Source organism: Hemicordylus capensis, chromosome 5 (genome assembly GCF_027244095.1).
Source record: "Hemicordylus capensis ecotype Gifberg chromosome 5, rHemCap1.1.pri, whole genome shotgun sequence".
NCBI lineage: Eukaryota > Metazoa > Chordata > Lepidosauria > Squamata > Cordylidae > Hemicordylus > Hemicordylus capensis.
The window spans coordinates 187,143,956-187,164,654 of NC_069661.1; the positions used below are offsets into that span (position 1 = coordinate 187,143,956).

Below are 20,699 nucleotides of genomic sequence, written 5' to 3' on the forward strand. Positions count from 1 at the left end.
CATGACCCCCTGATTTCTAAGCTCAAACTTGGGGGGAAACTAGTCTTTGATTCAGGTAAATACAATAGCACTGTTCAAATATCAGAAGGGCTGTCACACAGAGGAGGGCAAAGACTTGTTCTCTGCTGCTTCAGAGAGCAGGACTAGATCTAATGTGCTTAAGTTAAAGAATAATATATTTCAGTTGAACATTAGAAGTAACTTAATGGTATGTGCAGTTCAACAGGGAAACCAATTAAACAGAGAGGTGCTGGCTTGCTGGAGGTCTTCAAGTGGAGGCTGGCCTGCCATCTGTTGGGGGAGCTCTAGTCCTAGAATATCTGCACTGAGCAGGGAGTTGGATAATATGGTCTACAAGGCCTCTTCCAACTTCATTATTGTATCATAAACCTCAGATTTATGTGTTACTGAAAAAACACTCATCATTCTGATAGGCAGAATTGTTTTAGCATGGCTTTTGCAAGGGAAAATCTTGCCTCACCAATCTTTGGGAGTTCTTTGAGAGCGTCAACTCTCATGTGTAGATAAAGGTGATCCAGTTGACATAGAATACTTGGACAAGGAAAAAGCTTTCAACAAAGTTCCCCACCAAAGACTCGTGGGAAAACTTAGAAGTCATGGGATAAAGGGGCAGGTTCATGTGTGAATTGGTAACTGGTTGAAGGACAGGAAACAGGGTAGGTATAAATGGGCAGTTTTCTAAAAGAAGGGAAGTAAGAAGTGAGGTCCCGCAGGAATCTGTACTGGAAGCTGTGCTTTTACATTCATTCATAAATTATCCAGAAGTTGGGGTAAGCAGCAAGGTGGTCAAATTTGCAGATGACACCAAACTAGTTAGGGTTGTGAAATCCGCAACAGATTGTAAGGAGCTCCAATACAACAACTGTAGCTTAGCTCACTGTATAGTTTGCATGCAATCTACTACAAAGCTAGAGGGGGCACTATAATTTCATCTTTATTGGTTGGGCTAGTTAGGAGTTTCTACTCTCCTTCCTGTTTTTGTTTGTTCCTGTTGCTTTGTGTATGAGTCAGTAAATTCAGTACTGACCTCTTAGTCCTTTATCTCCAAAGTAAAGTTATCTAAAAAAACACCCTTTCACTGGTGTTTGCTCTGTCATCCACGCAGACAGAACACACTCTGCAACACAAAAATACCCCAGCTTCACACATATGCTGATGAGGTCTGAGCTGTTGGTGACTAACCAGAAAAGGGATCTTGGAGTCTTGATGGACAGCTCATTGAAAGTGTCAACTGATGTGCGGCTGCTGTGAGAAAGGCCAATTCAATGCTTGGAGTACTGCATGCAGTTCTGGTCACCATACCTCAGAAAGGACATTATAGAACTGGAAAAGGTGCAGAAGAGGGCATCCAAGATGACCAGGGGCCTAGAGCACCTTCCTTACAAGGCAAGGCTACAACACTGGGGGCTTTTTAGTTTAGAAAAAAGATGACTGAGGGGCAACATGATAGAGATCTATCATATTATGCATGGTGAGGAGAGAGTGAATAGAGAGAAATTTTCTCCTTCTCTCATAACACTAGAACCAGAGGTCATTCCATGAAACTGCCAAGAAATTTAGGACCGACTAAAGGAAGTACTTTTTCATACAATGCATAATTAACCTATGGAATTCTTTGCCACAAGATGTGGTGACAGCCAACAGCCTGGATGGATTTAAGAAGGGTTTAGATAATTTCATGAAGGACCAGAGGCGTAACTATAGGGGGGGCAGGGGGGGCACGTGCCCCGGGCGCCATCTTTTCTGGTCACATGGGGGGCGCCGCCATGACAAAAAAATTTTATTTTTATTTTTTGTTAATACAAATGTTTCCTGCTCAGTGCAGCAGCACTGCAGCAGTCAAGGGAGCACGTCAGCGCCCCCTCCCCCACGAGCGGTCCCTTTCGCGCCGCCCGCGACCCCCCATTGCTTGCTGGCGTCTGGCAGCCAGTCAGTGGCCTGGCATGGCGGCGGCAGCGGGCGCTTGTGAGGAAAAACCTAAGTATAATGTAGTATGTTGGGGGCGCGGGGGGGCGCCATTTCAGTGCTTGCCCCGGGCTCCGTTTTCCCTAGTTACGCCTCTGTGAAGGACAGATCTATCAATAGCTACTAGTCTGAGGGCTACAGACCACCTTCAGCCTAAGAGGCATGATGTCTCTCAATACCACTTGTAGGGGAGCAACAGCAAGAGAGAGAGCATGCCCTCACCTCTTTCCTGTTGGCTACCCAGAGGCATTTGGTGGGCTACTGTGTGAAACAGGATGCTAGACTAGATAGGCCTTGGGCCTGATCCAGAAGGGATGCTCTTATGTTCTTAGGATATGTTGGGGCTGCTGCTTAAACTAATGTTGAAAGCATATCTATAGAAGAAAGCTTTATATGTTGGAAGATTTTTCATTCTATATAGGCTTACACAATGGTACTTATTTATCATTCATGGAGGTTTCATATAGAGTCTACTTATATGTTTTTCGTTGCCTGAAGAAGAGTTACAAGAAGGGTGACTTGCAAGTTAAATCCCAGCATTTGGAAATTAATTGGCCTAATAATAGATATTTCTGCAGTTTCTCTGTGTTTGAACATTTGTATGTACATGTCTCCTATGTGTGAACACTAACTGAAAAACATTTTTGTTATTAGGTGTCTTGTTACTTTACATTACATTTTATCTGTATTTCCCCTCACCGTTTTCTGACCCCACCTGTAACTAGAAGAACTACTTATTCATCACATTTTCTTCCCAACCTTGATTCGGTACTGAGACTGCAGTTCTGTGGAAGAAAGTGCAGAACCTCAATTTCTGGTATGACTGCTAATTAAATCAATGGGATACAGAAAGTTCATTAGCTCAAGTATTCTCAAACTTCATTCTACTGAGTCAGAAAAAGAAGGCTTCAAGCTTATGCAGCATCCACTAAGAATATCTCCCTAAGAGGCCCTGAGGTGGCCTAGTCTTGATGCATGGGAGCACCGCTGAGTACTCTAGAGATGGCAATTCACTGATCTATTTCCAGGTTGCACCTATATTTAGTATGTACACAATCACGCAAATGATAGGCTCGCCACCTGAAGAGCTCCTAAATTTGCAAGGCCTTCTTAAAATGACTATACATGTGTCAGAATGTGACAGTGCTTTATTGGCATACACTGTAATGTATTACATTTACTTAATATATTTATATGCTGCCTTTCTAAGATGCTCATCACACACTTCACAATGAAAAACTGAGCTGTTCCATATGATGCAATGAGCTTTCAAAGTATTATAATGCATTTTACTCAACCAACAGGACATATTTTCTCGTTCTTCATGGTATTTCTGAATTCACCTGCCATTTTTTGCTGGAGGCTGAGTGAGGTAAGATGCTATGATGACAGTACACAACCAGAAACTGTTCTACACCAGACAAAGAGAGAGAGAGAGAGCGCTGTCCCACACACAGCAGCACGGCACCCAAATAATACATTGTAAGGAAGAAAGGGCCACAGCTTTATTGATAAATTTAAATTGGATTTTGCTATTTGAAAAATCCACCCCAGGCAGTGCGGGGCTAAACTATGCTGACACGACTGGCTGGGGAAAGGCTAACAACCTAGCCCTTCCCCAGCCATATGGCCAAACACCCTGGCTCAGAACCTGACATAAGATCAGTGCTGATACCTGTCCCTCATGGCAAACCCAGCGGGTCAGGGCCCTTTCGTGGACTTCATGCCTCACAGCTTTTGAAGTCCTTGAAGCAGGTGAGAGTGTGAAATGTAGCCCCTGAGCCATGAAGCGTCTAAGGACAGATTGCACACTCCCCTGATTTAAATAGCCACACAGAATGTTCACCGGTGTAAACTCCCGAGAGAGAGAGAGAGAGAGAGAAAGAGAGAGAGAGAGAGAAAGAGTAAAAAATCCACTGAATGCTCCCACCGCACTGCCCCCGTCACAGGGAAAGGCTAGCTTTGCTTGCCCTTGCCTTCCTCCCACCCCTCCCAGAATTCTACAAATCCCTGCCACAAGTCAGATAGATAACATCACAGCCTGAGGCAGAGAAGTGGACACATCCAGCCTAACAGTTCAGGCTGGAAAAAGCAATCCCGGGGTGGGCCACAACAAAGCCACTCAAGGACTGCCCATCCCATGTTAACCTTTCTACTGGCCCTTTCCACACCCCTCAAGTAGGAAACACATTGAAACAAGCGATGACAAACCCCGGGATCCATTCCTAGAGTGCTGCAAAGTCCGCCTTAGTGTGCAGAATGAAATATATGCCCTTCCATTGGGCCAAATCATTTTCTCCCAAGTGCACTAAAATAAAACCATGGGAAGAATAAACTTCAAAAGACCTCCCTAACTACAACTAGTGACTGTCCCCATAACACGCCATGCATGACGCGCCAACAAATCAACGCTTAGTCACCCAAGCCCAACTGGGTACCAAAATGGGAGGTGGTGGTCCGTCTATGTACCCAGAAGAAAATAGAGCGTCCGTAAATCAGCACACACAATGGAGCCGCTGCCCGTAAAGCACCTGCCAAGATAAATTGCACATGAATACATATTAACTCATAACCTTAACAGATATAAGGCTGGAAGGCGTGCAGACTCCATCGACCAATATCCTGGAAGGCAGAATCCGGAAGTCCCAAACAAAAGGCCGCAGAGGCTGCCCCAGTTCAGAAAGAGTGTAGCCTGAAATCATCTGGACATTTCCCACCTTGCGACAAGGGCTTGCATATAACTCCCCAAGGCTGAAAGTGGGTTAAAGGAGTCCCATCTAAGTGTACAAACAATACACTGCCCATCGCAGGGCTAAACCCCATATAAACTTTCAATGCACGGACCTGTCCGCCTGCCTCAATGTAATAACCTGGACTCTGCCCGCCTGGTCAGTTTTTGAGTTGCACAAAAGAAGTTGAACACCCTTGGCCATGAAGGCCAAGTCCCTAGCCTGTAAACAAGTGATGTAAGATGTTACGACGACAGTATGCAGTACGATGACAGTACGCAGCCAGACACTGTTCTAAACCGGAGAGAGAGAGAGAAATACTTTCTCAGAGTGAACCATGCCTTTACAGGCCAGGCCTCTTTGTTCTGTAAGGCTTTGCCTCCTTCCCACCACTTGCTGGGGCAAGGGTGAAAAACAAGCTTCATAGGAGTTGTAGTCTTACCACTGTGCAGTCTGCTAGTTGGTCCACAGGGCTGAGGACTACTTTATGGAGGCCTGCAATGTGAAGTCACCCTCCTGTCATTCCGTGTGCTGTCCATGGCAGTCAGTGACCATGGCCCAGCCCCAAGGCCAAAAAAGGTGCAAACTGCATTCCTTATTCACTGGAAAGGGAACACACTTTAATTCTAAATAAGAAACAGTTCCTTGAAACAGGCAACACATGCACAAAATAAATTAGGTTTAATCACAACATTTAAAATAGCAATATTTTTTTAGAAAATATAATAATTATTACGAAGAAGAAATGAGTATTTGGGTGGTTTTTTATTTTCTATTTTGCATGTAATGACTTTACCTGCATCAGAAAATGTTTGTCTACTATCATCAATTATTTTCAGTAGAGAAAAACTTGGCTACATTTTTAAAAACTGTTCAGAGTTAAAAATGTTGGTTTTAGTTTTAGAATATCTTTGATTCTCTTTCTGCAAGGAACATTAAAATACATAAAAACACTATGGCAGCCATTAAAATATACCTTTCGAACAGTCTAATTCATGTATCCTGTGCTTTACAGTTGTTAAGAGAGAAACAAAAAAAATCAATATGATCTTCAGATCTTCAGATGGTATAATGTGATCTGTCAATTTGCTACCTTACCCTTGGTAATAGTAGTACCAGAAGTTACTATTGAGGGTTTTTGTATGTGGATGATTAATCTCATTCTCACTACAGTGTGACTCATTTATTTTCATAATGGGGTATCACCCTAGTTAATAAATTATGCATTTAAGGAATATATAGGGCCCTGATATGGAATTGAGGTGTAAATGTGTGCCTCATATGAGAAATCTGCTTCAGTGCTTTCCACAGAAATCAATTTCTGAAGAAACAGAAATGTACTGTATACATACACATATACACATACATGTACATACAAATATTCTACTCCGCAGAAACCTAGGAGAACCCTACATTCTAAATACAATGAGAAATTATTTATTGTATACACAGTTTGTGACATGTCAGTATGATACAACTTGATCACACTCTATTATAAAACTTAAACACATCTTTTTTATCCCAAAGTATTTAGCTTCTGTGTGACACTGTGAATTATTTGAATTATTAAGGCTGAATCTGAAAGTAATCTGTGACATTCCCTGTTGCAATTCTACCGTACAGATTACTATGTGCAAAAAGCTTAATAATTTCTTTTTGAAGAATATTTTAAAGGTTCACTGTTCCTTGTTTTATAGTTTTAATTTCAACAGAAGTGAAAGTAGTATTTCTCTGTATGTCTCAAAATGCATGTTCATATGGCCTTGGGCAAATATTAACTACAATTCTGGATTAAATCTTATAAGATAAACACATGAATTGTTCATTAGAGTACCATGTCTATGATGTTCCTGATCTAATATTAATACTAATGGCATTTTAAAAACTTTCTTTGTATCATTCACACACAGTTTTACATCTCTCACTATGAATGAATGGTGTTTGGGGGGAATTCAATACTCTCCTTAATTTAATCTGATCAATCTTAGTTATGCTTGCTTGCACATCTTCATGACAGTTTTTATCCATAATTGGTTCTTATAGATTTCTGTCATCATTGTACCCTACTACTGGACCATAATGAGTCTTTCTACATACCTTCTCTCATACATTTATAATACAGAATGAGAATAGTCAACCCAAAATGTTTTTATTTTTAAAAATGTGGCCTGTTCTACTTGCCTTTGGATTTCTAAATAAACCACCTACAATGCATTCACCGCTCCATCTTGTAAGCATGAAGGAAAAAATGAACTGCAAACTAAAACTGAAATAATGCCCTTTGCTCAAAGTATAAATGAAGACACTCTTGTAGCCACAAAGGGCAACAGCTTGGTGAAATGGATACAGATAAGTCAATAGGTAAGACCTCTCTTAGGGACTTTTCCCTATACCAACAAAAGAGGTGGTATTCTTAGAACTTTTCAAGCACCACTCTAATCCACAGTAGTGACATGATATCCTCTCCCCATATGACGCAGAGGGAGTGGAGCCCTACTACAGGAACAAAAGCTTATCTGGTGCGTGCTTGTTTGTTTGTTTTTAAGTGAGAGGGAGAGCACATAGCTCCCAAAAACGGAATTCTGAAAAGTAAGCAAAGTGATTGTTATTCGAAGGGTGGGGTTGTAAGGTACCCTTGCTAATATTAATCACTTTTCATTTTTAAAGAGTTTTGTGACTGTTCTTGTATTCACTGAAGCGTCTAAATAAATAACATAAATAATTTGATAATTAAATAACAATATAAAAATGTGATGGCCTTGAAGATTAAAACTGTCATTTCCCACAAGTTCTATCACAGGAATTGTTTGACAGATACTCCACACTCATGATCACAGTCAGAATTATATAAACAGGAATCTTCTTACAACAAAACATTAAGCCCATTCACACAACTGGGCAGGCAGTAGGTGGGTGGGTGGGGGAGGCTAAGACCAACTTACCTTCCTCCCGGACAAACAAAGAAATGCTTCTGGGAGTGTATCTCATACTTCCAGGCAATCTGTGCTGCTCCATGCAGTGCTGATCTCCAGAGGCTGGGACAATGCATCCTGGCCTCCAGATATCCCACAATGAACAACACTACAAGAGTTCTTTTCTTAACTTGGAGGTGTATCCCTTTTCTGCATTATAGATGAGAAACAGTACTCCCAGATGTTTATCTTGTAATGCCAATTCCTTTTGCATTTTGTAGGCTTTCTGACAACTTGTTTCCAAAATAGGTAGATGTCAGCATAATGAGGCATCAGCACAAATTGTTTTGCTTCCACCCAGCATAGAAGCTGCCTTATACTGAGTCAGACCATTGGTCCATCTAGCTCCGTATTGTCTATACGGATTGGCAGCAGTTCTTCAAGTTTTCAGGCAGGAATCTTTCCCAGCCTTACCTGGAGATGACAGATTAAACCTGGAATCTTCTGTATGCAAAGCAGATGCTCTACCACTGAGCTATTGTCTGCACCCCTACATATTCACACATAGTCACCTATCCAAATGTAAACCAAGGTGAAACTTGCTTTGCTGAGGGGACAACTCATGCTTGCTACCACAAGTCCAGCCCTCCACCCCAATGACTAGTATATCAAAGGGGTGTGCAAAGAGGTTCAAATTCGAACCGGTTCAGCTTGAAGGTTTGAACTTGGACCAAACAGGGCATTGCATTGGCAATGCTGGTCCGAGGTCGAACCAATCAAGCTTGGTTTGGTTCGAACCAATTTGAACAGGCTTAAAGGCTCGAGCCTTCATTTTAGGTGCTAGTAGCCATTTTGTGTCATTTGTCTCCCTTAATTTCATTTGCCGAGCTCCTGCTTCACTGATTGGCCAGATGTCTCTGGCTCTCTGATAGGCTTTCCAGTGGTGCCAGTCCTGAAGAACTGGCACCCTACTGGCCAGGGGGGATGGCAAAGGTGGGGGCTCCAAAAGGAGGGAGTTTCAAGTTCTATTTAAAGGCAAGCCCTGGCCTTGCAAAAATCATTCTTGCTGTTTGCTGTTGCTGACTGCTGCTGTTGAGAGAGTTTGGCTGCAGACTTCTTGTACCTGCCTGCCTCTGTGCCAGGGGTGGTAGTGGGGTCTCTCCAGACCCTTCTGCCTTTTTGTTGTTGTTGTTGCTTTCCCCCCACTCCCCCTTCTCCAATGTACTTTCCCCTGGCTGAGTGTGTGTGCGTGCGTGTGCTGCTGCTGGATTTTTTGGCGGTCTCTCCTGCTCTGTGCCCACTGCCAAGGAACCGGGCACAGGCCCTTTGGCCTGAAAGGCCTCTCTAGCCCATTTCCCTGGTTCATCCCCCCCCCCCGCCCTTCCTTTTTGCTGTTACTTATTACTGACTGGTGGCTGCTGCTTTTAATTTTGGGCTGAGTTGAAGAGTCCTCAGCTCAGCAGCCTCATTTGCTTTATTTCATGTTGGGTATATTTTTTTGGTGGGGTGGGGGGATTCCTTGTTTTCTCTGGAGCAAGTGCTTTTCTTTTCTTTTTTTTAACCCTTTTCCTGCTTTGCTTAGCACACCACCTGCTCCAGACTCTAGTGCAGCAGCTACTTCCCCTCTCTTACCCTCCCTCCCTTTTCCTCTCACCTATTCCCCAGCAGATTTTTTCCACCAGCTTTTTATTTTATTTTCTTCAGTGTTTCTCTTTTAATTTGTTTGGGTGGGCAGCTGCAAGGCTGCTCATTCTGACCTCCCCCAGCCCCGGCTGTGCCCGCTGGCCAGCCTGCCACTGGTCAGGTAAGGTTTTTTTCCCCCCTGACCAGTGTGTGGGGCAAAAGATTCTTCAGGACAATGAGGGGTAAGTACTTTATTTTTGGTGCCCCCTCTGTCCTTATCTTTCGTTAAATAGGGTCTCCATTCTTGCTTGGGTTAGGGGAGGTATTTTTCTGTCTCTTTTTTTTTTTTACAGTTTGGCTCTTGTTTTTACAGGTTCCCCCTTAGTTGCCCTTCATTGTATTTTATTATATTGTGTTGTTGTTGAGGGTGGAGTGGGTGGGTAGGTGCATGGTTTAATTTAGGTTTTTTTGGATAGGGTTTTTTGTGTCCCCATTTAAAAAATTTTTTTAAAAAGATTTTTTTTAAAAAGCTCACACCCATAGGGCTCATGTCTGAGCAAGGCTTGCAGCAGGATGGATCCCCAAGCCGGTCCAGGAGGCCAGGGTGAGAAGCAGAGAAGATGCCAGCATGGGGTCCCACAGTTCCCCATTGGTGAGTTCTTTGCCCCAGGTGAGGTGGTGGCACAAAGGCTCTACTATCCAGAGGAGCCTGCTGCCACTGAGCCAGCGGGTCCACTGATGAGTGCACCGCCAGTGCTGCTGCCCCATGTGGAGCCTGGCAGTGTGGGGGACTCTCCTACCAGGAAAGCTGCTTCCATGGTGAGGGTGGAGGGCAGAGGCTTGACAGCTGGCAGTGCAGCCAGATCTTCCCTCCCACTTGCTGTCCCTCCAACGCTCCTTTCACCACTCAGTGGGGGGCCCCCTGACAATGGTCATGGTGCAGTCCAGTTCTGGGTCCTCCTAGTCTGGCTCAGAGGAGGAAGGGTCTGCTGCAGAGGTGGAAGTGCCCCCTCAGCCGAAGGTGGGCACTTCTTCGGATGTGCCTGGTGGAAGGGCGTGGGTGATGGCAGCAGGTGACCACCAGCAGTCCCACTAGCATTGCCATCACCAAAGAGGCCCAAGAAGGCATCCAGAACGTCCGAGGCCACCCAGAGCAGTGATGTTTGGCCACCCAGAGCAGTGATGTTTGGCAGCATCTTGAGGGATACCTCAAGATGCCCCAACTGCTGCTTCACTGCAGGGGCACAGGTCAGTCGGAGCAAGGATGCTAAGCATCTGGGGATGACCTACAAGTGGCGACACATGCGACGGCATCACCCGGATCTTCTTGACTCCACTGAAAGCGCTAGTGCACCCAGTGTGCCTGCAACTAGCGCTGAGCAGGGCCGTGTAAAGGGCACGCTGCTGGTCAAGTGGTTGACATAGTCTCCAGGCAAGAAGCATCCTGGTCATGTGGTCTTCTCACCTGCCTCACAGGGGAGATGATGGCCACTGATGACCAACCTTTTCAGGTGGTTGAGAAACCTGGCTTTTGCTAGATTTTCCAGATGCTCACACCTGACTACATTGTCCCCTCAAGGACCATGTTTAACTGGAATGTGGTACACTCCCAGGACATTAAATGCAGGGGTTCCTTGTCAGCCATGTTGTGTGCAGCACTGGCTGGCACTAGTGTGCATTTCACCACTGATCTCTGGAACAGTGTGAGTGGAATGCACACTGCTTTCCTGGCCCTAACTGCTCACTGGTGGGGCACGGAGAAAAGACCTTTGGTGCTGCCTCTGGCTCCAGCACGCCCCACACTGCATTTTGGCACAGGTGGGCCCTCTTGCATGTGGAGACCTTGAATGTCAAGCACACCAAGGAGGAGGTGGCAGCCATACTCAGCTTGGTCCCAGTTGGACTCTGGCTTGGTCAACCAGCTGGTGTTCCTAAAGGTGAACCTCTCCCTTCTGGACTACCCCGAGCTGGACCCATGGTGTCGCTCACCTGCCTGGCAACAGCTTCGACTCATCCCTACCCCCCTTCCTTCTTCAGCTGTGCCATGTTGCAGTATGCCCGCTAGTGCTGTGACATGACAACTGGACACGCCCTCCCCACTGGCGTAACCTGTGATGCTGAACATCCCCCTGGTTCCACCTGGCCAGCAGCACTAGGGGGCACAAACACAAACACTAGGCGGTTGTGCCAGTGTGGCACTGTGTATATTTGTCAACGTGTTGTTTGTTAATGTGTAGATTAATAAATATGTAAATTTGTAGATATGTAGATTTTTGAAAGTGTATATAGGTGACTTGTCTTGGGGTGGGAAGCAGCAGGGGTTGGGGACTATAAGAATGTGGATTTGTAAAAATGTGGATTCGTAGAAATTTTGATTTTTCAAAATATATATCTGCAAATGTTTAAAACTAAATATTTGAATATGTGGAACTAGCTGTAAATGTGTAGAAGTATTGTACAGGTGTGTGTTTGTACAGATGTATGTGTAGGTTTTTGTCATGTGGGTGTGTATGGTGGATACTAGAGGTTTCTTTCTTTTGTGTAGATAGTGTTTTGGAAGTTTTGGGTTGTGTAGATGGTGTGTAAATACTACAGCTGTATAGATGGATGTGTGTATATAATACTTGTAAATAATGTATATGTGCAATGTGTACATATATTATAGCTGTAAAGATGGATGTGTGTACATATGCTTGGATATAATGTATAATGTATATAAAGGTAAAGGTAAAGTTGCGCTGTCAGTTCGGTGTCAACTCCTGGTAACCACAGAGCCCTGTGGTTATCTTTGGTAGAATCCTGGAGGGGTTTACCATTGCCATCTTCTGTGCAGTGTGAGATGATGCCTTTCAGCACCTTCCTATATCGCTGCTGCCCAATATAAATGTTTCCCAGACTATGGGAAACATACCAGTGGGGATTTGAAACGGCAGCCTCTTGCTCGCTAGGCAAGTTAATTCCCCACTGCAACTCCCCTTTTTCTTTTCCCTCTTCAGTTTAGTTCTAGAACACACACATGCATGCACCGCCAATGATGAGTCAGTGGTCTGGTGCCAACATGTGTCTGGGGCCTGTGTGGCCTCCAGCAAAGATGTGTGGACTTGCCCGTCTGAGGTGGATTTTCCTTGTAGGCACACCCCATGCACAAAGTGAGAGGAGCAGAGAAAATCCCAAGCTGTGTTATTTTAATGTACCATTCAATGTGGTGGGGTGTTGTTGCTTTTTTTGCCAGGGTGGGTGGTAGGCACCCATGGGTGCCAACTAACACAGGAACTGCATGGCAACTCGAACTGGTTCTAAAATGTTCTACATAGGGTATAGATTATAATGGGGACTCAAACCAGCCCATTATTCCCTATGAAGAGCACCTAGGGCACAAAACTGGGGTTAGTAGTAGGCACCCATGGGTGCAATCAGACACTCCGGCGGGGGGCACTCCAAAGCAATCTGACACTCCTGGGGGATGCCCAGTGTGTGACCTAATTTGCTGTGAATGCTGACTCAGAGTTCACAGCCAATTAGGTCATACATTGTTCTACTTATGAGTGGAGGAGGGATTCCTATTCATTGCATTAAAACAGACTAAAATCTTTAAAAATTTATAATAATAAAAAATGAACCCCGCCATCTTGGGGCTTCAGGGGGGAGTTGTGGCACAATGTGCCTTGCCCCCAAACCCACTTTGGTGCCCAGGCACCCCCTGGGGGGCAGTTGGGGCATCCTCAAATCCCCATTATTCCCTGGGGGGAAATGCAAAAAATGTAAAAATCTGCAGAAATTTATCAATAATTGCAGGAGTGTCCAATTGCTTTTGGGTTTGGTGGGTGGTAGGCACCCATGTGTGTCTACCACCCACCCTGGTTTTGTGCCCCTAGGTGCTCTGCATAGGGAATACTGGGCCAATTCGAGTTCCCATTATATCCTATGTAGAACCTTTTAGAACCTTGAACCTTTTAGAACCAGTTCAAGTTGGGTTCAAATTTGAACCAAACCAGGGGTTTGAGCAAAACCAAAACCAAACCTACCCACCCTTCGAACCAAAAAGGCCAAGCCAGTTTTGTACATACTCCTAGTATCTCATCTATTCCAATGCCAGAATTATTCAAAAGAAATGTTAGTCCCAATATCTGAAATGGGGCTGCTGGCATCCCCGCATTTCCAGCACTAATTTGCAATTATTGCATAAAGAACCATTCCACCCTCTGAAACTATTTGGAATCTTCCCTATATCCTTTCTTTTCAGCTCTACTCACTCTGAAGGGAAACATGATCCTTTCAGAATATTTTACTAAATCAGCCCTCCAAACATGAAAGATCTCTGGCACTTTGGAGAGGTCTATGTAGACAATGGACAATCAGTATATTATGGTAGCATGTGGATATCTGCTTGATTTGGTCACTCAGAGGGAGATTATGTTAACAAGTTGATGCATCCATACTACTTACTTGTCAAATCACTTCACAGCACAACTTCAACCAACTAAACACACTGACAGGACAAAAACATGTATTCAGATTATGTATCAAGGTATATCTATTATATACTCTGAACACCATGTTCCAATGGCTTGTCCTATCTTTCCTGTCTCTAATGCACTTGAGCTACAGAGTGGCAAATCTAGTTGCCACTAGATAAATAAATGAGCACCAAAATGCACTAAGATAAACAAACAATAGTGATATAATACATTCCCAGGGGCGGAGCCACCATTGCACAAATGAGTTCAAAGAACCCAGGCTGTCACCCCCAGGGGCCGCGCCTTGTGCCACAGCCACCCCCCTACATCTGATGCCAGATGTGGGGGCTGTGGTTTAGCTTTGACATGTGTGGCCCCATTTGTGTATTTGTGTGTGTACTGTATGTGTGTGTGTGTGTGTGTGTGTGTGTGTGTGTGTGTATATATATATATATATATATATATATAGGTGTGTGTGTGTGTATATATATATATGCCAGCTCCATGCAGCTGAAGTGGCTCTCCCTGCCTTTAAAAGGCAGGGAGACCTGCTCCCGGCCATGCTGCAAGCATGGTGCTGGCCGATCTTGCTAGTAAATGGGGCTGCACAGCCCCATTTGTGAGCTAATCTACAGCCCCTACATCTGATGTCAGATGCAGGAGATGTGGCTAACCTTCACTCCTGAATCTCACGTCAGACGCTGATGTCTGATGCAGGAGGCAGGGCTAGGGGGTCACGGTGACAGGCTGTATACAGGCCGCCGCTGGCCTCCCTCTGCCACTGCTCATTCCTTTCAGGGTCTCAAGTTCAATAAACAATTACTCAAGCAGCAAGCTCCCCTGGTAGCAGGCTGAGAAAGATCTCTCCTTTAGACCTCGTACAGGAGAACCTTGTTAATCGTGGGTTCACTATCCAAGTTTTTGCGTATCTGCAGTCAGGTAATAGACACCCGACATCAGTATACATGGTAGGGAGGCAAAAACGGGGCTAGATCCACATATTCATGGATCAGGGTATCCAGAAATGACCTCAGAGGTAACTTCCAGCCTCCATTTTGACATAGCGAGACATTTTATGACTCATTTTTTTAAAAGGGGGGGTGTCGAGATTTTTGACCAGTTTTCAACTGTTGGGCACTCCTTGACTGCTGGGGACCCATGGAGCATGGAAGTTACCCCCCTCACATTTCTAGGGCCTTTCAGACCCCTATATTTTTTTAAATGGGCAAAATATTGCTATTTTCAGCTGATTTTTTATTCCTGGGGGGAATTCCTGAACTGCTGGGGGCTCAAGAAGCATATTAGGCCACCTCCCCTTGCACTTCTAGGGCCTTTTAGCTTCTTTTTAAAAAACTGGGCAAAAACTGGTGATTTGGGGGCAGTTTTCAACTCCTGGGGGGCATTTATGGACTGCTGGGGACCCGTGGAGCACATTAGGCCACCCCCTCACATTTCTAGGGCCTTTTAGCCCAATTTTTTAAGAGAAAAACATCCCAAAAATTGATTTTCCTCTCTTGGAATCTAACCCCTGTGATCCCATTGCACCAATAGCCCAGTATTTGCAGTTTCCATATCCACGGTAGTAGTGGAGGATGGAACCCCTGCAAATTCTGAGGTGCTCCTATAGATTGCACTGGGCTATATTAATCAATCGTCCAACTCAGTATCAAGAGGCTTCAGTAGTGTGGAGATGTTCGGACCATATGACACCAAAGAAACCCCCCACCCCCCACACAACCTATGGATGCCAATCCAGGATATTTTTATTTTTGCTCCTTTTTAAAAAAGCTTTGTTTCATTTGTTTGTAGTCTTGCCTTTTCCCATGGTTTCATGTCAGGTCCACCATATTATAACCATTTCCTAAGCATGTACAGGCAGATCTTGATATTCACGGGGGTTCCGTTCCTAGCTGCAGCCATGGATACTGAAACTGCTAATATTTAGTCATTGGAGGCTATGGGATCGCGGGGGTTAGGTTCCCTGTCAGCTAGAAAATGGCTATAAATTGCCAAAAACAAGAGGTTGTTGTTTCCCCCTTTTTGTGTGAATTACTGTACCTGTGTTCATTTTAAAAGTGTACCTGGGTACAGACTTCTTCAAATGTAGGATACAGATTGGAAGTATACTACTATATCTGCATTCAACACAACCTGTGCACAGATCTATACCTGTGTACACTGATTGTATGAGTGTTGAACATAACATGTCAATAGGGCTAAAATCATGAGTTAGTACTTTAGTTGTATACAAGCTAGAAATCTAAGCTGAAATCTCTATTGTAATCAGGCTCAGTGGATTAATTGTGTACTGTACCCTGAAGTACATCTTAGCCTCTTCCTTTGAACTAATAGAAACCCTCCTCCAGAATTGTGTTCTGAACAGTATCGGGGAGCTGTCTACAACAACAGAACTGCTACATTGTTGGCACCTACTATGTGGAAGCTGAATGAATAATTGTCTCAACAGACAACACAGCGTGCACACAAAGTAACTAAACAACAGTTTCTTTTAGGAACTTGAAAAGATCATTGTAACCTTCAAATGAAATACAAATCACATATTAGAACGTCATGGTTCAGTCTTTCAAACTACATATGAAATGATTTGATGTTTAATTTAACTTTGCTTTAAAAGGAAACCATCTGTGTTCCTCTCTGGACTATATTTTATTGCATTAGAAGACAAAGCTGTTTCTAGGAATACACATTGATTAATATTAATCAACTGTCACACTTTATTTAACTTTAATTCTGTGAAAGGTTTTCTATACAATTTAAGGTGGGAACTGACATTTAAATGTTCAGATATATAAGTGGAGAAACATAACCCATATCTATCACCATCTTATCCTGTTAAAAATCATTTTCTCGATTTTCCACTTCATGCATTTGATGAAGTAAGTTATTGCCTACAAAAGCTCATCACACAATGTTGTTCTTCAAGGTGCCACATAATTATCAGTAATCTACTCTTGTCTCTTGCTTAAACTATTAAAGAATCGCATGAGGCTGCTGCCAAAGATATATGTAATAGATTAATCCATAAGGGTTTATTGGTACTTCTTTAAAATTGCTCACCAACAAATAATATCATATTATCTGTATTGAATAGATGATAGCTATTTGGTACTGCACAACAATTTTGCTCATGTAGGATGTTGGGGAAATGAGCAATAGTCACTGAACATGCCTGAACCATCTAGCAGAAATCGGGGATAGAAGCAAAGCCAAAGTCCAGAGCTCAAAAAAACGATTCATTCAGATGGACAGGTGAAGGTTCTATCTGAGAATGTCAGACAGACATAAAGTCCACGTATGGACATACCAGATTCTTTTTTTTTTGGGGGGGGGGGGTGTCGCTTGAAATTTTGGGTTAGGCCAATAAGGACAAAATAGTGGAGACGAAATACAAGTTCATTAGGAAAAACAGGAGCTGAATTATTCTTCCAGCACATAGCAAGGATATCCAGATTGTACAATCTGTTGAAAACTAAATTTTTCCAAGGCATTTTTGTTACAACAAACACAGTGGCTAATATCTGGACTGATGGTGCGCTGGTGCTATGGGGAAGAGGTGATTTTTGCCAGTCTCCCTTTTCCTCTGAAGTCCAATATGCCTCCTAAAAATACATCCCTGAGAATCACATGATCCCTATGGAGTATTTTTGGGAGGCACAGTGGCTTTAGAGGGAAGGGGAGACTGGCAAAATCATCTCTCCACTACAGCATCAGCCAGTAAATATTGTCCAAAGATATAATTGCATTGAAATGTCCATACTTATAAATGTGTTAACAATGCTAAATCTATTTAGTATGCTAAATGCTATTTAGCATGGTCAATTCCTAAATCTATTGGAAAATCCAAGACACTTAGTGAACGCAGACACTTAGTGAATGCCAGAAACTCTTCATTTCGCAGAATCACATTTTCTTTTCTGGAAAAAGGGCTTATCTCAAATGAAAATCCTTATAATGAAAAGCAGCAGAGTGATTTATACTACAAGTAGTATAACCCAAGTAGTGTCAAATGCTTAAATGAATCAACCATAGATGTGCTCAAACAAAAAGTATATGTACTGAAATTAATAAAGATGTAGTCATATCAAAGGAGCCTTTTGTCTAAATATGCTTAAAATCAGGAAGTGAATCAATCAGTTCTTCTCAACTACTCCATGAACCTCAAAATGATAAGAGATATAGACACAGGTTAGAAACCTGTGTGGGGTGGGGTCAAAATAGCCTTCATATTCATTATTCATTATTTAGCATTTCATTAACTCAGAGTGCTAAACATCATAAGTGGAAAACATGTGAGTGTGCCAATTAAGTGCAGAAAGGCTAATAGACATGTTTTTAAAGGTATGACAGACTCTGATATAGTCTACAATACTATTGTAGCTCTAATAATATGCCCAATCTATTGAAAAATCCAAGACAGACAGGCAGACACTTCCAGTGAATGTCAGAAACTCTTCTTTCAGAATCACATTTTCCATTCTGGAAAAAGGGCTTATCTCAAATGAAAATCCTTATAATGAAAAGCACCTGCATGAGTTATAGTACAGTTTTAATATTGACTAAACAATAAAATGAATGTAAAGAAGATATCTTTACCCTTTGGAGCCAGAAGACCCACAACGCCTCTTGTTCCTGGACCAAGTTGGGCAGACAGGCTCTTATTATACAATCACATGGCTCATTCTTTACTCTGTAATGACAGAGTAAAAAGCAACCACCTGCATTACAAAATAAATCACCCTGATACATGGAACCAACCAATGCATGCAAGACCCTCATGCTCACAGTAAGCCTGATTGGAAACTTTTTAAAAACCTGGCGCTCCAGATGAACTTGCAAGGAACTGGTGTCAAAATGCAGTTTTACATGCCACTATTTAGTCTGCATTAGGAAGAAATTCTGCAGTATGAACAATCATGGTCTGTGCTCTGTGATCCACTCACATAACAAACATATCTTGAGTCACTACAGAGAACAGGCAAGCTTGCTATAAGCCCAATAATTGGCCCATGTGTTAATGTTCTAAAATACTAACCATGTTCTTCTCATTAAAATGTGTAAGTGCCACATTCCAAGATGACCAACTTTCAGTGCAATGGCAATAAAGATAAGCAGTCATTTAAGAACATTAACCATGCATGTTGTTTTCTCTGGATTTGGAGGCATTTGATGGATTTGGAAGAGGAAAGAGAAGTAAATAAACAAGATCAGAATTCTGAAGGACTTTGCCCACTACTCTATTATTTAGGAATAATAAATAACAATCACAGACAAGGGGTTTTCTTTTTCTCTTCATTTGTCAAATGTGCAAAGTGGATCAGCATCGTAACAATTTGTACATTATTCACTATTACAATGTCAGTACTTCATCAACCACTGAAACCATTCAAAGGATGATTACAGTAGCATTACAATTTGGGAACTGCTATGCTAAGAGGTTGCTTTCAAAACCACAGAATTCATATCGTCTCAAGTTTGCTAAGGGCTTATGTTGTTTCACATCTGACACTTCAAAATAAATATTTTCAGACACAAGATCTAGAACTTCCTTGCATTTGGGATTGCTTGTTCATAGGTAAGGTAAAGTGTGCTGTCGAGTCTGTGTCCACTCCTGGCAATCACAGAGCCTTGTGGTTGTCTATGGTAAAATACAGGAGGGGTTTACCATTGCCATCTCCCACAGCAACTTCCTCTATCACTGCTGCCTGATATAGGTGTTTCCCATAGTCTGGGAAACATACCAGCGGGAATTCAAACTGGCAACCTCTGGCTTGCTAATCAATTCATTTTCCCGCTGTGCCATTAGGTGGCTTTGCTTGTTCTTACAGAAGTAATATATACCCGTATATATTTCACTTTACATATGTGCATTTTGAAGCTCAGGCTCAAAACCTAAGGAGCAACACACATAGGTGCAATAATCACATGAAGTGCACATTACTTCCAATATGGTAGTGCTTTCCATGCAGGAAAAATGTAGCATGAAGAAGCTCTTAGTTTCAGCTAACATATTAAGTTCTTGTCCTTGTTTGAACATAAATTGCTTTATAAGTGATTAGTTTAGGCTGCAATTCTCCAAAGTGAGTACTAGAGTGCTGATCTTGAAAAGAACTTAAAAGCACTTCATTTCTTCAAAATGGATATTCTACTGCTATTACTGCTTCACTTGTGGCAGATACCTTCCCCATTAGTGTTATCAGTTCTCCCCTAGCCAATGGCATCTCCCATAGCAGCAAGGCTCTGGGCTTAAGGCTTAAGAGTATGCTTCCATCCCAATAGCATACTTTCAAAATCTTGAAGAAGGCAGAGGATGGCAGGTGAGATCAGGACAGACTGGGGGTACCTCTCTGAAATTCCTCTGACAGAGTGTAGTTGACAATGAAGAAGTGTTGAAGATTACGTGTTGACAATTATTAAGTTGAACATTCTGTTTTTTCAAGCGCCACATCTGGGAGAAAAAAAACTTGGTTGAACTTAGGGCTGGAACAGCCTTAGAAACCTCTCCCTATGACTGGATACTTCTCAGAGCTACAAGAGGACAGGGGACTGAACTAGATCAGGCTTCTCTTAAGAATACATTGACAAAATAAATAATAAAAATAATTTCCCACACATTTTATTTTTACAGTGAATGCCCCGCTTAACCTTTCCTTTCTTACTGTCTAGGACCTACAAATATTTTCTGTGCAGTTTAGCTCTGCACTGTTTTCTTCTCATTTGCAAATCTAAAGGATACTTCTCATATACCAGGGTAGCTCTTTGCTATGCTAATTAATACCTGGGCATTTCATTTCAAACTTGACATTTTGTCAAAGCATCCCAGAAAGTTGTATTCACTTCATCGCACTTATGCACAAAGACTAGTTTAAAGCAAACAATTAAGAACAATTCATTAACAGATCTGTGAGCATACAGGGATCTGTTGAGATGCAATTGAAAGAACAGACTATCTAGTGCTTAATGTTGATGTGTAA

The 20,699-nt window shown here is 42.8% G+C and overlaps 1 protein-coding gene across 14 annotated transcripts in view; it reads right to left on the reverse strand.

Moving 5' to 3' along the window:
* The window catches only part of GRIP1 (glutamate receptor interacting protein 1), a 541,298-nt gene that overhangs the window by 188,197 nt on the left and 332,402 nt on the right, over positions 1–20,699 (reverse strand). For 3 of the 14 annotated variants that reach the window (XM_053252583.1, XM_053252580.1, XM_053252582.1), the window contains exon 2: positions 18,322–18,415. The exons of 10 other annotated variants lie outside the window; for them this stretch is intronic. The gene's annotated coding sequence lies outside the window, so the exon portion shown is untranslated. Of the gene's footprint in view, positions 1–18,321; positions 18,444–20,699 lie in introns of all 14 variants that reach the window. One more of the 14 variants, XM_053252581.1, reaches the window with a different exon arrangement.